Below are 15,916 nucleotides of genomic sequence, written 5' to 3' on the forward strand. Positions count from 1 at the left end.
CAGTAGTTTTACAGATCAGTTGAACAGCAGGATGTAGAAACATCAAATGCCTCTACTCTAAATGTACAGTATATCGCAGCATCTCTGTCATTTGATTGTGACACTGCATTAGATCACAAGGTTGGGAGTCCTTTCTACCAAGAGCTGTGTGATGAGTATTGTGTTGTACCATCACAAACTATTTAATTCAGTGACAACATTTCCAGTGAGTTTCAGGTAGAATCAAGCTTTAATCAACAAAATATGTTCACTGGTGTTGGTGGTTTGGCACAGTTTATGTTTAATCCACTAAATATTTCCATTCAAAAATGTAGCAAAAGACATAGACATCCTTAGATGAAAAAAAAGAAAGGAGTACATTCATGGTGTTGGATGTCTGGACAGATAGATTAGTGGTGAATGGAAGAGCATGTACCCTATCTATATCAATAGAACAGGCCAATGTTCGCAGGGAGTAGCACCTTCTGTATCCCATCCCCCAATTCCTTCTACAATCATCTCTCCCTCCCTCGATCACAGAGCTGACTCCCTAACATCCCTCTTTCACGCGACAGCCAGACAACAGGTCTCCCATCAGGCCCTGCTTCTCACAAACCTGGAGGATGACTGCGCTTCCTGGGAGAGGAAATCTCTCGCTCGCACTACGTTGGCTCTGTCACCACAATCTAAATGAGCAGAGGTGACGAGGAGACACGCATTCGGCTCCTACTGTAGCCAATCCTTCCATCCTCCTCCACTGATGGCTGTGGAAGAATCTGAGGCAGAATAGCTCAGCTTTCACAGGACCGGGCCCCCACCCCCACTCCGGTCCCCAATGAAGTCAGGTGACCAGATGTTGTATATCTCCCTGTCACTACAGCCGCCATGAAACTGCTATACACATCCATGTTAAAGCCGGGAGACAGCGGCACATCTCTACGCTCTATGTCTGTGGTCGTTGAAAGACAAGAATGGAATTTAAAGCCATTTCTTCATAAAACCCTCCCTTAAAAGGCCATAAGTAAGGCAGTGCAGAGATAACAAAAGAGCATCCAGCAGCATATTAACCATCCATCAACCCCCCGCCCCCCCCCATCCATAGCATATACAGCTCAGATCCATCCGTCAGCCTCGGGACTACAGACCCAAAATAGCATTGGTCCTTTTTATGTTCCAGTGTTGCCACTGCAGCTGCTGCATTTCTCCAGAACTAACACACACACACACACACACATACGCACACACACACACACACACACACACACAAAAACACACACACAAGGCCCGTACAAATGCCACCATTGATTCTAACACCTCCCCATCAATAAAGATGCTATTTGGGAGACACAAGGGAGTGCATAAAGACATGATGGGATGCAGAGGGGGTGTATATGATCATACTAAACATGTCCACACCATCTGATGCAGGCATCCATTTCTACCTCGCTCTCACGCTCAGACTGCTGATAAAACAGCTGCCTCCTTAGCAGGGCAGAATACAGAGTGGAAGAAGAGAAAAAAAGGCTACAAAGCACCCCTACATACACAGCCTCCCCCTCCTCCTCCTCCTCCTCTCCTCTCCTCCCTCCTCTGCCTTCCCCCCTCCACATCCCCTATTGCATACACAGAGAGGGAATTACCTGAAATATGTCTTCACATTCTCTTGCTCAGTGTTTCGCCTTTGGGCCTGGAGCTCTGGTAGATTCATCGTCAACCGTACGGTCCTAATGACAGTTTAAAGGCAGGATTGCCATTCTCTTGTCGGACCAGTTCCTGACCCTAAAAGCAAGCTTGTTCGGCAGGCTGGATGCTTCACTGGCTGTTCACTGTTCCCTAGCCCATGATGTCATCCACCCTGCTTTGCCCATTGGCTGAGAGGCTGAATATTAATGCAGGCAGCAGGTCTGGGGGAGGAGGCAGCCAACGGACAGACAGAGTTGGTTTTCTGTTTGACAGACCAAACCTGCTGGGTGAGAAGCCCAGGAGGAAGGGATCTTATATCCAACAGAAATTCTTTTCTTTTGCAAACTTGTAAGGCTGCGGTTTGTGTGCTAACCTCTTAATGTCACACAGAAACTGGTAAAACTTGACACAACAATTGTAAATTTAACAAAATGTATACATTTGAAATGACATAGCCTCTATGCTTTGTTACAGTTACAGTTATAGTTTCAGTGTGTAGACCACATGAAAGCATACACTTTATAGGCAAGTATTCGTAGTAAAAGTATAGTAAAACATAATAATTTGCTATATCCACGCTATTTCCCTTGACATTATTATTATTATTGATCATTCTGAGAACAAAAAGCAGTACACAACTAATCACAAGCTGAAATGAGATCCCTGCATTTTACTCAAATTTATCACAAACACCACCCAAACTTTCACATTTATCTATGGTACATGGAATAGTCCACTTTTATTTTGTGTAGAAAGGTGGATGCTTTCTTTAAAAATGATCTTATTCTCCAAAATAAATAGATACAATAAGCATCTGCCAATTCTGGTTATAAGTGTAAAGTTTTCTTTTTTGCCCGTAACTGGTGAAATATTGATTTCAAAGAAGATTCCTTATTGCTATAAGATAATCTATTACATATTGCAATGTTATGTGCACCATTGAACATTTTTGGCAAAACCATTGAAGTGATGCTGTTCAATTACAGACAATAAATAGATAATTGTGCTGCATTTTTACCCAAATACCTTCAAGATTTGTCTGCTAATGCCAAGTGGTGTAAGTTAACTGTCTGACAGAATATCTAATTGACAGATTTGTATGGACTCTCCAGCTTTCATAACAGGAGTTTTTCTGTAGCTGTTCTGCCAAACAGCTACAGATTTCTTTTTTCAGAGTACAAAAATGACTCCCGATTCGTATGCAAGCGGAGACGACAACCAAAATATTCACTGCGTTTGCCCTAATTTGCCTATGATGTCATCTTTTTCCTCTATCTCACCTGCGATTGGCTGACTGGCACAGCATCTGCTCAGTCTCATGGCTAGTGCTTCTAGCCCAAGGTGGAGGCCTATCTGAGGCTCTGTGAATCATGGCTGGTTGTCCTGACAACCCCTGTAATGTCGATTCCTCGTCGGAGAGTAATATGGCTGTTCAGTGACAGTGTTCACTCAAATGGAGAACCTGACGATTACTGGAAGACAATGCCCCTCGAAATCATTTACATCCTTGTGATTTCTTAAATACATTTTCTGAGCAACTAAGCAAATAGAATAAAATACATTTTGATAAAAGTGGGAGATTTGCATTTTTTTTAGGTAACAAATGCGTGAGATGGTTCTTACTTTCCTAAGTCTTGGGGATTTTAAATATATTAAAAATCTGGAATATTCTAATGCACATCTTTCTCAAGAGTTTTCCTCAGTTTTGCAGGAAGGCAAATGTTTCAATAGACAGACCTGACTAAGCTCTGCCAGCATGGATAAGAAAGAGAAATGCAAATGTGAATTTAGTTCAGCAGGGCCATGCAAACATTTTAAAGTGGTGACAAGGGTTTGCTCTGACTCCTGACAGCAGACACTAAGGATCACTGTACATTTACACTGAGGCAATGAGGCACACTTAACACAGCAAAGTGTCAAAATACCTCTGGATCTGAGACAATACAACTGGCATGACAAAGCCTTTATAACATGACAAAAAAAACAATATTTGGATAATACTGGCCTCTTACATGTTAGCATTTTAGGACATCACTATTGTTTTCTGGTCATTATTTGTTATGTTTTCCTCAGTTCAATCCTCTCATGAGTTTCAGACAACTGTAACCACTAAGTCATTAATTTTCCATACTTACGACTTTCTGGACATGTGACCGTAATAGTGACTGTAATAGTCAGGGTCACAGAGGAGCCGCCCCGGCAAATATTTGCTTGATGGAGAGGAAATACCCCAGAAAGGTCAGCTCTCCATCACATGTCTGACACATAGACAAAAAAACACAATCTCAAACATAAAGCAATTTCAGAGTCACCATTAACCAAACCCACTGGTCTTTGTGTTCAAGAGAAACACGGGCAGACACAGAGAGAGATTAACTCACCCCTGTGAAGTGACAGTACTAACCACAACAGGAACCAGGACGGATCAATTCATGTCTTTTGTATTCTCAAATATTATTCAAAGGTTTTTGTTCCTTGGACCAAAGCAACCACCATGCTTTGTGCTTTTGACCCATGCGTTTATGCCATCCACTAAAGAGAGAATGTCATGGTATAATGAGTTTTCTTCCACAGCTGTTACTTCACTAACTGTAACCCATTTATTGCTGTCTTGCAGACTTTATGTCAGTCTCATTCAGCCAATCAACAGGGTCGGCCCTAATACTTATGGGGCCTTCAGCAGAATCTGGAGACACCACCCAACAAAGAAATAACACACACACACACACACTCACAAAACCACTTCCTTATGTGGCTGCATTGACGTAGGCTCAAAATGATGCTTCTTTAACCTTTCTTTTAGCCTTCATTTTGTAGATTCAAGTAGATTTAACAGGTGAAATGAACAAAGGATTATACATTTCAGCTGGATTAACATGCTTTGTCTGCTCCGTGAGAAGAGCAAGCGCTTTATACTCTAAAAGAATCAAACTGGGATGGCAACAATGATTAAAAAGGTCACAGACTCTCTACCACAGCCAGTATGCGTCCTTTCACAACCATGTGTGCCGTTGCCATGTCCTTTAGAAATACACTGAATATTTACCTGCTCCTTCAGCTCCACAGACAGTAAATATCTTTAATTTACTCTCAGCATGCCCCTCTGCTTTCATCTTGCATCTAAAACTGTTGCAGTTCCAGTAGCTGTATATTGACATTAACTTGATGCATGCACTGATGTAATATCTTCTCCGTTCCCCATTTTGCACTGGATCTGCTGAATATGTGCTACTGTTAACCTATAAACTTAGCTAGGAATACTCAAGGCAGATCATTTCCTAAAGCTTGGTGGTGAAAGCTCAGATGAGGAGCTGACAGGACAACCTGCAGCTGCAGTAAGGGGGAGCATGATTTACTAGTATCCATAGGCCGCTGTCAGTGATCAGGTTTATATAATGAATCCTATAAATATCCTCAGAGGCAGAGCACATCTCTGCGGTGACATTTTGTAATAAGCCCTGTCTGGAATTTACTAGTGTTGTGGGCAGAGTCAGGAAAATTGCTTTCAATATATACAACCTACATGACCATATAATCTATTCACCTATTCAACCTATTCTGACTAATAATCTAATCAGTAATATAATCAGGCAGGCTCCTAAAACAGTATTGTTATTGTTATGAACATCTGAGTTTAGAGTTTGTTCTTGCATTTAACTTGAAGCATATGTTCCACCCTTGTCACTTCTGTTTATTATACCACATGTCAGATTATTGCAACAAATTAAAAACCACAGTATTTCAAATCTATCGTCCTTAATGAGAATTATGTAAAGGAAAAGTAAGAGAATTACTAATCTAGTCAATTACAATTATTAGGGGCTTTTCAGATGGATGGCAATGTCAGTCTGTTGGTCAGTTGGTCAGTCCATCACTTTGGTTGAGACTGAAATATCTCGACAACCGTTGGATGGATTGTAATGATATTTTGTACAAACATTTATTGTCCCTAGAGGATGAACCCAACTGACTTTTGGTGATCCCTTGACTTTTCCTCTAGCACCACCAGCAGCTCAGGTTGACTTTTTTTTTTTGTGAAATGTCTCAATAACTATGGATTGCCTATGAATGGATCAAATGACTTATCCAGTGAAAAATCTCCACATGCGCTGACTGGATTGGCACAAAATTTAGATATTCATGGTTCCTGGATGATTCACAGTGTGAATGGTGATTGAAACTATTTGATAGATTGCCATGACATTTGGTATTTGACATTTATGTCCCACTCATGATGAATTTTAACAACTTTTGTGATTCCTTTGCTTTCCATCTAGACCCATTACCAGTTTAAACCTGCAGTGCAGAACTTTTACACATAAATGAACATCCGTTACATTCAAGCCCTTGCCAAACGAGTTCACACAATTCTGATCAAGCCTATCACCGCCAGATAAATCTCTCTGTATTTCACAGTATATGGAGTTTTTAAATCTCATGTCGGGGTGCCATTTCCACGCTGGCCATTTGGCTGGTAATCATGCGGCGCTTCTAGACTTTCCAAATGTTAAAGGAGCGAATAGATCAAATTCTGATAGTGAAACAAGTCATTTCATGGAGGTGGTGTGACACTCAAAACAATTTATCCACCGTTTTACAGCCACAACAGTAGGTTATGGCCAGTGGTGTACTGGCTATCAGGCATACTGTTTTGGTACAAATCCCGGTGGGCCGGTGGACCATCATTCGGGGTGCGCATGAGAGCGTGCTGCATGCCTGTGTCAGGCAATCAAAGCCAAGCGCCCCCCTTTACTCTCACTGCCAGAGGGGAGAGACAAAAGTCCCGCACTCCAGCTTGAATTTGTCCAATACTTGGTTTGAGCAAATACAAAACTATTAACATGCCCATCGGCCTCAGCTGTACTTTGCTTTTAGTGTTAAATAGGAGATTTTAGCATGCTAACATGCAAACTAAGATTATGAACATGGCAAACATTATTCCTGCTAAACAACAGCATGTTAACATTATCACTGTGAACATGTTAGCATGCTGACGCTATGCTATGGTGATCCATTTAACTCAAAGCACCACTATGGCAGCCACACAAAACTGCTAGCATAGCTGTATATTTTTAGTCTTGTTTGCATCTATTTTGTATATTTGCATCTATTTGTATATTCGTGTGTGTGCTGCAGTGTTCCTCAACAGGTTTTCTGTTGAGGAGATGGTGGAGCTTTGCAATCCAGTTCAATCTATTTGATTTATTAGAGAATCCCATTGATTTACCACTTCTGCAGGGCGAGCAATAAATCCCTTCAACAGAAATGTCATACGATTTTTGTTTGGAACGAGATTGTTTGCCATATAGCTGGTGAATTTCATCACTGCTAATGTGTAGCAGAACTTCCTAATGATCCTTCTTCATTAGTCCAAGAGGAATGTAACATTCTGCAAAATGGAAGGAAGAAATTTGAGATGATACGTTCTTTGGTCTAGAATCAAATAATCGCAGCACCGTCCAATCACTACTGTATAAACCATATCAAATTATGGTTTAGATTATCATATTATGGTAGAGCTCACTGTGCCTTGGGAGCAGAGGTAGAGGGAAGCTTGAGAGAGACATGCAAGGCTCGCAGGAAATGATGATATATGAGAAGAGATTAAGTATGTAGGTGAATCCCACTGAACTAAACTTCACCACTATTGGCATCAATAAAATCTCTGATCTCACAAATACACACTGTAATAACAACTAAGCAGTTTTCTTTTAGTTAATACTGACATGAATTAGTGCAATTAAGGAAGGCACAGTGTCATGATAAGTCTGTTTTCCAAAACGTCCAAGTCGCAAGTGCTCCTGCTTCTTTGACTAAATGTTAGATTAAAAGAAACAACTTATTCGACCCTTTTAAACAGAGGTTGCAATTATATTTAATTGCTGTTTTGATTGATAAATTATTAGGACAATATATTGCATAAATGCTCCACCAACAAAAAGTATATAGAGCAATATCTAGTATTTGTGTAAGGGCTCTGATGTCAGTGGGTAAAACAGAAGGGTCAGGGCTGGTGTGGACAGTGTATTAAATGCTCCTCATTTTCCTACATCAGATTAACTTCTGTAAACCCTTCACTGGTAAGTTGGCATGTAAAAGATAATGGATCACGCTCAGCCACGCAACAGCTACATTCACAAACAGGAAAACTACTTTTTGTGTGTGCTGGCATGGCAGAAATTACCCCCAAAGGAATTTAATTGAGGTTAGTAGGCCTTTATCCTGCTGATTATGGGTAACCTATTGACAGGTTACCAACGGTTTTACAAGAGCTCATTAAGTCTATTCCCCATTTTTCAGAGTGTACATAATGTGCGACAGTAATGTACTGTAAACACTGACGGCTGAGCACAGTAATTACAGATTACAGCGTGTTTTAATGTTGTGCACTTAACACCTTGGCTGTTTTGCCAAGATTTTAAATGTAGGCTATGTTACATGTTTCAACCTGCTTATTCAAAGAGGATGCTAAGGCTAAGAGGGAGCATTTCATCTGACTATGTTTGGATTATGAATGCTGGTCTGTGCCATGAAGCACAACTCCTTTATCCCTACACTGTTATACATGGTTACCCCCAACGGGGTGGTGTGTGCATGCATGTGGAGGGGGGTCTTATTGACATTTTGCAGTTACATAGTCTGCTCTATCTGATGGCTGTGAGGCTGGTATGATGTGTTTAATGTGAACTGAGTTGTTTCCCAGTATATCTAATACATGATGGCCTGTGATGCAAAACCTAGAAGATGAAGTATCACAGAAAAATATATCTATCCACAGTAGTTAGTAAGTATGGTGATTATAACAATTATAGTTCATATCTGCTCCTTTGTTTTTGTTGCCAACTTCTAAACTGATGTCCAACCTCATCCTGCTGTTAGACATTTGGCTAGAATTTCGACCATTACACTGCAACTTTTGCCATTTAACACACAGTACTATAACCACTGGATTGTAACACAGTCTGGTAAATCCGTTCTTAAGAGGGATTTGGGGATTTTTATTATGACATTTGTATGACAGTGGAATCTACAATATACAAATCCATCTTACACTTAAATTATCTTAGATTTTAAATTACTTCAGACTGTTTGGTGTTAGCAATACACATTTAAAACAGAAACTATGTCAGCCATTGGCAGTACTACCTATTCTATTCTGATAAATATTAATGTTTTAATTCATTTTAAATGGTTTAGCGTGTAACAGTCAATGCGGTTAGCTAGATTTTGTGACTAAAAAGTAAATCAAACATAAAATGACCTGCCTAAAGGCCACTGTGCCATCTTATGAATTGCTTATTGGTCTTAAATTATGTAGAGCTGTTTATCCAGTTGAAAGATGTCAGACAAGCCAGTAAGCATACAGTAAAGGCTTATGAATGATTGTCTAGAATCATTCAACGTAACAACCTGTTAGTAAAGACTAACAACACAGGTTTTTCATTCAGTGTAATAGTGTGAACTCACATAATTTCAAACACTCGGCAAGGACATCAGCTCTGATGCTGCCGAGAAGATGCTCGCTCAGAGACGCACCTTTGAATGTAAAACAGGGGTGAGGAGGCAAATGAGTAGCCTCTAGGGATTAGAGAGAGGGGTTTAATGTGCACGCTTATAAAGGTCAGTTATTATTCAGTTGTTATACAAGTATTATCAAAAGGCTGCCAGTGGTCAGCAGCAAAGGCAGCATTAACACAAAATGTAGGGCACAAAAATATTTTATTTTTAGTGCAATGTCACAAAAAAATCCAGTATTTTCTTATCCTGATTATGCTAAATTAGGTTACCCTGTAGTTTTCTTTACATATATTAACCTTATCACCATGTCAATATGCAACAGTGTTGCTTGCACACATTTCGCACACTGCCTTCCCTTATAGATATTCACAATGTATCCATATTCACTGCACCTTTGCTGACATTTCTGAGTTGGATATACCCCGCTGCCCTCTTTAACTCTGCTCACTTGCCTGTCCTCAATCAAAGCCTTGTGTCAATATTAATCAGTGCATGGCGGCCTCACACAGGATCACCTATCAGCTCTGTGAGGCCAACACAACACAAAAGTCCTATCCATGACAACAGTGGTCTGAACAAGCCCCTCCCACTGACAGCTGGCTTATTGTGTGCTGTGCCTCTGAAGCGGCCTTGTTTCCCTTTGCTTGGACAGTTCAATAACTAATCTCAATGCAGCCAGCAGCATGTAGCTTTGAAAATGAGGAGGGCAAACCCGATGGAGAGTCATAATCTGTTGTCGGTGTTGTGTCGGGTAACTGGTGGGTTACCTTGTCAGGTCACATGAGGACTCATAGATGGGTAAGAAATTGTGCACACACCTTTGCTGCTCAATTACAGATAAATAAATAAAAAACAAACAAACATATAGTCAAATACAGAGTTAAAGCAGACTGATATTTCATATTTGGTTAGCAGCTAGTATCTTTTTCCCTTGAGTGCCCATGTCCACAAGACAAATTTTCATGAATTTTTAATGAGGAGGCATTTTCACCCAAGAATGTCCTTGTGGGCTACTGTGACGTCTAATCAGAACACCTTTCTCTTCAGTTATTAAAATTCAAAAACTGTTGTGTTTTATTTAACCAACAGCATGCTCTCTACAGGTCTTAGGGAGCACATTTGTAACCTGATTTATCTAATTTTAACGTTGATTTTATCAATACCTTGTTTTTTTTCGGTTTCTGCAGAATAACTTGGTTTGTAATCAAATTAATTCCATCAAAAGGTTATCGTGGCACATTTGTAATTATTCCTCCCAAGATTGTAAATGACATTTTGATCCATCATTTTATCATCCCCCACAATATTAATACTGAGAAAGGGCAGTTATACTTTGGTCTCCATCCTTCAGTTCATTCGTCCATCACATCTCAGACACTCAGTTTTGACTGAGCTCAGTGGGAAAGATGCATGTCGCCAAAAATGTGCTAATTAGCTCAAGGAGGGCACTGCACTCACCCTAGGTTTAGTGTATGAAGGATGTAGATTCTGAAAATTTCTTAGTGGATAATGAGTATAAACAGAACTTATTGTCTTATTACTGTTTTTTAATTTTCATAAGCTTTATGCATTTTATGTTTGTGATGTGCAGTTAAATTCAAGTAAAAAGTGATGATAAAACAGGGACAGTAGTACATTCTTATTTGAATACATTATATTTGAATCATTACTGTCTAAAGGCTATTCATGTGTTTGTCCACCTGTCCACCACACATTATTACTATTTTTTTTTTTTTACAAAACTTGAATTATGCATCCTTACTTTCAGAGCACAACAGATCAGTTCAAAGATAATCTGAAGTATGATATCGCTGATAAACTCATGAAAAATACACTTGAAAGAACATGTCGACCTGTTGTATCATCCCTCAGCCAACGGTTACTTAGAATGACATCACACATAAAATCTGAACAGGACTCCCAGCAGAACAAAAATCGCCCTGATGTTGCTGCACACAGGGCACGCGAGCAGCCCCCTCCCTCTGTCACATGTAGGCTAATGAACAGCAGGCTCGTGCTCTTGATGCAGGAGCCTTTTGGGCCACAAGAACCATGTGTACTCACCACTTTCTGCTTGGACACACACAAACAATGGGGCACGTCTGGAGTGCTTGGGGCCCAAACCCTGAGGAAGGGCAGATGGTGCCCGGGATCGAGGACCGCACCCCCATTAACATGAGAAAAGAGAGGGACAGAGGCGGGGGAACAGGTACCCTCGCTCCTATTTTCTTCCTCTATAGAGATTAGAGAGGGGGTGACTCATTTACCCAACAGAGTCTGTGGCGCTGATTTGAAACCCAATTAGGAGCACGCTGTCAGCTCAAAGGCAGAGAATATCAAGTGTGAGGATCCCATTTGAAAAAAAGTGCTATCTACAGTTGCATAAAAAATGCACAGTTTTTCTTATCCATATTTAAGAGTTCACGTTCATCACTTATTTAAGAAACTTCATTTTGCATGTGCCATATTAGCTTCAAAGACTAACTGACTCGAAACTCTTTTTAGTACATTATAGGTGAAAACTAAATATTTGAAACATGTATTTCTTATGTATGTTTCTTATGTGTGTGGCTGCAGTTCATCCAGTGTTTAGAGATGTCAGCAGTATTAAGTAAGAGGTCATATGATGGCTCTTTTTTATTTAATTATATTCCTAAGCTTAAATGCCAGCAGGTGGCTAAATCAGTAAAATGTTATGATGTTAAATCTGCATAATCTCACATTTAAGTAAATATACACACTGGGTTTTCATGGTGTTGTTTTTTTTAATAGAAATCCGCAGCTGGCCAGGATTTTTTGTCAGCAAAAGATGGAGTTAGCTGCAAGAGTATTTATAATTATATACATTATTGTTTGGGAATAAATATGATTGCTGTTAAAATAGCAAGAATATCAAGCAGAAGCTACAAAATAACTTTGGATTTTCCAGAATGTTTCTAGTAAAGCTATTTTCAAATTTCATTAAATGTCTCTGAGCTAACACTGATAATTTGGGGAAAGCCAGAGCACCAAAAATTATTCCTTTATCTCTTCTATTCAGAAATAAATCAACTTATTGGGCCATCTGAACTGCATTTCAAGTTCAAATTTGCAGCAATACAACGATGAAATCATTATTACCACTATAATACATTACACATAGGAAGAGGTTGGGGGGATGTTTCTTTTTTGTACAGCAAACTGTTTTACAGCTCACATTCTGTCTCCCTCTAGTGGTGATTTGAAGGACAGCTAAACTCTCCAGTAAATCCAGACTTCCTCCTGGTCCTGAGCACCTTCAACATTATATCTTTACATAATTACTGTGTGGCTGTGACAGCACTAGTCACTGACTGAGGAACATTGAGTAAAACTTCAAAACTTCAAACAGAAAATCTCAAAAAAATTCTTTTTATACAAAATATTTTTTTTTTTTTACACATTTTGCAAGTGCAAAACTGTGACAGGCATGGCACTAACAGGTCATTTTGAATCTAAGCTTTTGTGTTTTAGCTAAATTGTTCAAGCTGTATGCAGCATGCTCAGGACAGCAGGGATTTTACACACCTGCTAAGGATGGAATGCTGTATGGACACAAGAACAAGGATTAGGCTAATGTCCCTCCATGATCTCTCTCCTTGTGCTAAGCTCCACTTTGAGAAATACAGGAAACACTGCTGTACATGCTACTGCTTTGGAAAACTAGGTAAAAGCCATGCAATTTTATATTTTGAATTGGAGTGTGTGGGTCACATGTTTGCAGAAATGGAAGGACTTTAGAAGACATTCAAACTTTTCAGATGTGTTCTTTGTGAATCAAATGCTCTAAACCTTTAGTATATTCAAAATCTTCATTCTAAATATTTTCTGCAAATCAGTATATTCTACTTTGAACTGTATCCATTTAAGAAGCAAACATTGTATTATAACAAAACTAAACTAGTTCATCAAAATGAAATGTTGCACACTCTTGTCCATCGTACTATGCTTTACTCCCTGAATGTTTTTGGCTTTGTTGCATTCATCATGATACCCTGATGTCATACTTTAACTAGTTATTCCCTCATCAGAATTGTTTTCACCATGATGAAGCAGAAAAAAAAAAGCTGAAAATGTTCCGAGGTGCAAAGCACGGCAGCGTTGTGCAATGTGTTTAAATTTTAACCTGTATTGAAGCTGACACTGGTCTGCGCCCGGCTGTGTGTGCATTCTGACGTAACTAAATTGCAACTATAAATCTTCACACCACAGGGATTATTTGCAGACCTTCAACAGTTCTCTTCCTTGTAAAACTTTATCTGACACTAAACTACACTGACTGAAAAAATGGTGAACAAAGTCACATGAATATTTGATGCATCTCTATAGACATTGATTATCTGAAATACTTTGAGTATACTGATATCTTAACTTGATAGAACTGAGCTTGATATAAAGCTGATTGTTAGCATGAAACTAATTAAACAAAGCATGTCCTCTTCATGCAGTATAATGGGAAATGTCATAACACATAGGAACTTGCCTCCAAGTTCCCCTCCAAGTAGTTTGCATGGACTCCAGAAACAGTGATGCTTATCAATGCTACTCTTTTGTGATCTTATTCTGTTTTACTATACGATCATAAACAGCATTTATGGTATTTTACAAGGCAGCAGCAGATGACAGGTGAGTCAAAGTGCAGTAAAACCAAGGCTCTGATTCATAGATACTTTATCTGGTTTCAGCAGCACTGACCATGTGTCTTTACCAAACCCTGTCAGCCAAGATACCACCTGTCGCCTCTGCAAAATATCCCTTTGGTTCACATCCAGAGAGCCACTTTCAGGCTTACTCTAGACACTGGTAAGGGAGGCAATGATGGGTTGGAGAAGCTTACCTTGAAAATTGTGACCTTGGAGTTGACTGCGATGGTGTCATCAAAAGCAAAGCACCAACAACTGGTCTGTGGATTGTAGCCATGGCTGTGGCTGTGGTGAACAAAATAACCAAGATGTCTGAGTTTAAAACTGACATAGCAGTTTCCAAGACTTTCAAATTCAGAGCACCAACAGTTAGGTTTGTTATATTCTAGCAATGTTTTGTTAACAACCTTACCATGAGCTTGAAGTTGAGTTCACATTTTACACCCTCATATTACATAAATCTCTCCTCCACCTGTGCAGAGAGAAGACAAACAAAAGACACATTTTGGGATTAAGTCTCCTTAATGTCAAAACTGCAAGAGGCTGCTATCATTTCATTGTGTTATGGCTGCTAGAAATGCACTCTAAAATAGAAAAGTCTAGTGCTTAGTTCAATTTCTGCACACTGCATTTATTAATAAAGACAAGAGATGACAATTGTTGTGGAATAGGAACTTTCATGTTTGTTAAATAATCTGAAGTACTGAAATATTTTCAAATCGGTATATATGATGAAAAAGCCTTCTTTGTAAAGGTGTGAGAAGGAGCTGCAGACAAGGAGGTCTTACAATATAGTATATAAGAATATTCAGGAGAAATTTTCCCTGATAATAATGGTAATGTGTTACAGTGAAAACTTACTTTTTTGTGTGTTTAAACTTGTGTTAATGAAATGTTGGAAATATATTAACCACTTTATATAGCCTACTTACTATAACATTAGAATTACAATGTGATGATAACTTTGGTTGAAATTATTATTCGATTAATCGATGGACATACAATTAATTGACATAATCAATCAATCATCAGTTTTGAAAACTGATGAATCGGATAGGTAATTTATCTAGTAATAAATATTCATTATTCTGTCAGTTATTTTCTTGATTGATCAATTTTTTGTCTTTAAAATGTTGATAACAGTTTCCCAAAGCCCAAGATGCAACCAACCAACAGTCCGAAACTCAAAGATATTAGGATTACTATACTTGTAAGCTGGAAACAGAGAATTTTAGCATTTTTTCTTTAAAAAAAAAAAATTACTCAAAATGCTTTATCATTTTAAAAATAGTTGGTGATTAATTACCTGCCCATCGCTAAACTTGGAGATCTGTAACATTGTAAGTTTGGACTGTTGTACAGACAAAACAGATTATTTGACATTCCTATGTGCTCTGAGAATGGTGGCCATTTTTCACTCCTCTCTGACATTTAAAAACTGAACTACAGATTCATCAAAAAGGAAACTCTTCTACTTTATTGACATAAAATAATCAGTTACAATTTCCTCTTCCAACAAAATGATCGTATACAGAATACCAAAACATTCATCTTACAATTTGCAGAAGAAGAATAAAAAAAAACAAAACAAACAAAAACAAACTCTGAGCTAGGGGGAGTTACAGTTCATGTGAAGATTTTAAGCAAAAAAAAACAGGCATTCATAGTTTTTACAACCTTTGGAATAGAGGAATCAATGAATCAATGTACTGTTTGACCTCCTTTGAGAAAACCAAGAAGTTTAGCTTTTTACTTGTTTATATCTGCTCTTATGAAGATGGTATTTAGCCAATAAAATGAAAGGATTTATAATTTATAGGTAGTAATTCAGTTTAGAGTTATCCTCTGGTATTCCAAACATGTTTGTACATGTTTCCAAAACAACATAAATGTTCATCAACAATAAACACTTCCAGCCCTGAAATGAACCAGCTGAGGATCAGAGGCTCATTATAAAGACGGAGCGCTCCTCACCGCTCTGCCCACTCCAGTCAGAGATCTCCGCCCCAGTCATCTTGGGCTACAGCTCGGAGCCCGGATGCGCCGCCATGCCGACTCTATCAGCAAATGGAATA

General features: G+C 39.0%; 1 protein-coding gene across 4 annotated transcripts in view; it reads right to left on the reverse strand.

Annotated features, from left to right (window-relative positions):
• Positions 1-15,916, reverse strand: part of LOC137195512 (serine/threonine-protein kinase PAK 3) — a 47,229-nt gene that overhangs the window by 30,896 nt on the left and 417 nt on the right. For 2 of the 4 annotated variants that reach the window (XM_067607941.1, XM_067607938.1), the window contains exon 1: positions 1,620-1,823. The gene's annotated coding sequence lies outside the window, so the exon portion shown is untranslated. Of the gene's footprint in view, positions 1-1,619; positions 1,824-14,035; positions 14,127-14,253; positions 14,314-15,815; positions 15,896-15,916 lie in introns of those variants that run through there. The other 2 variants (XM_067607940.1, XM_067607939.1) reach the window with 2 other exon arrangements.

The sequence above is a fragment of the Thunnus thynnus genome, chromosome 13 (genome assembly GCF_963924715.1).
Source record: "Thunnus thynnus chromosome 13, fThuThy2.1, whole genome shotgun sequence".
Classification (NCBI taxonomy): Eukaryota; Metazoa; Chordata; class Actinopteri; order Scombriformes; family Scombridae; genus Thunnus; species Thunnus thynnus.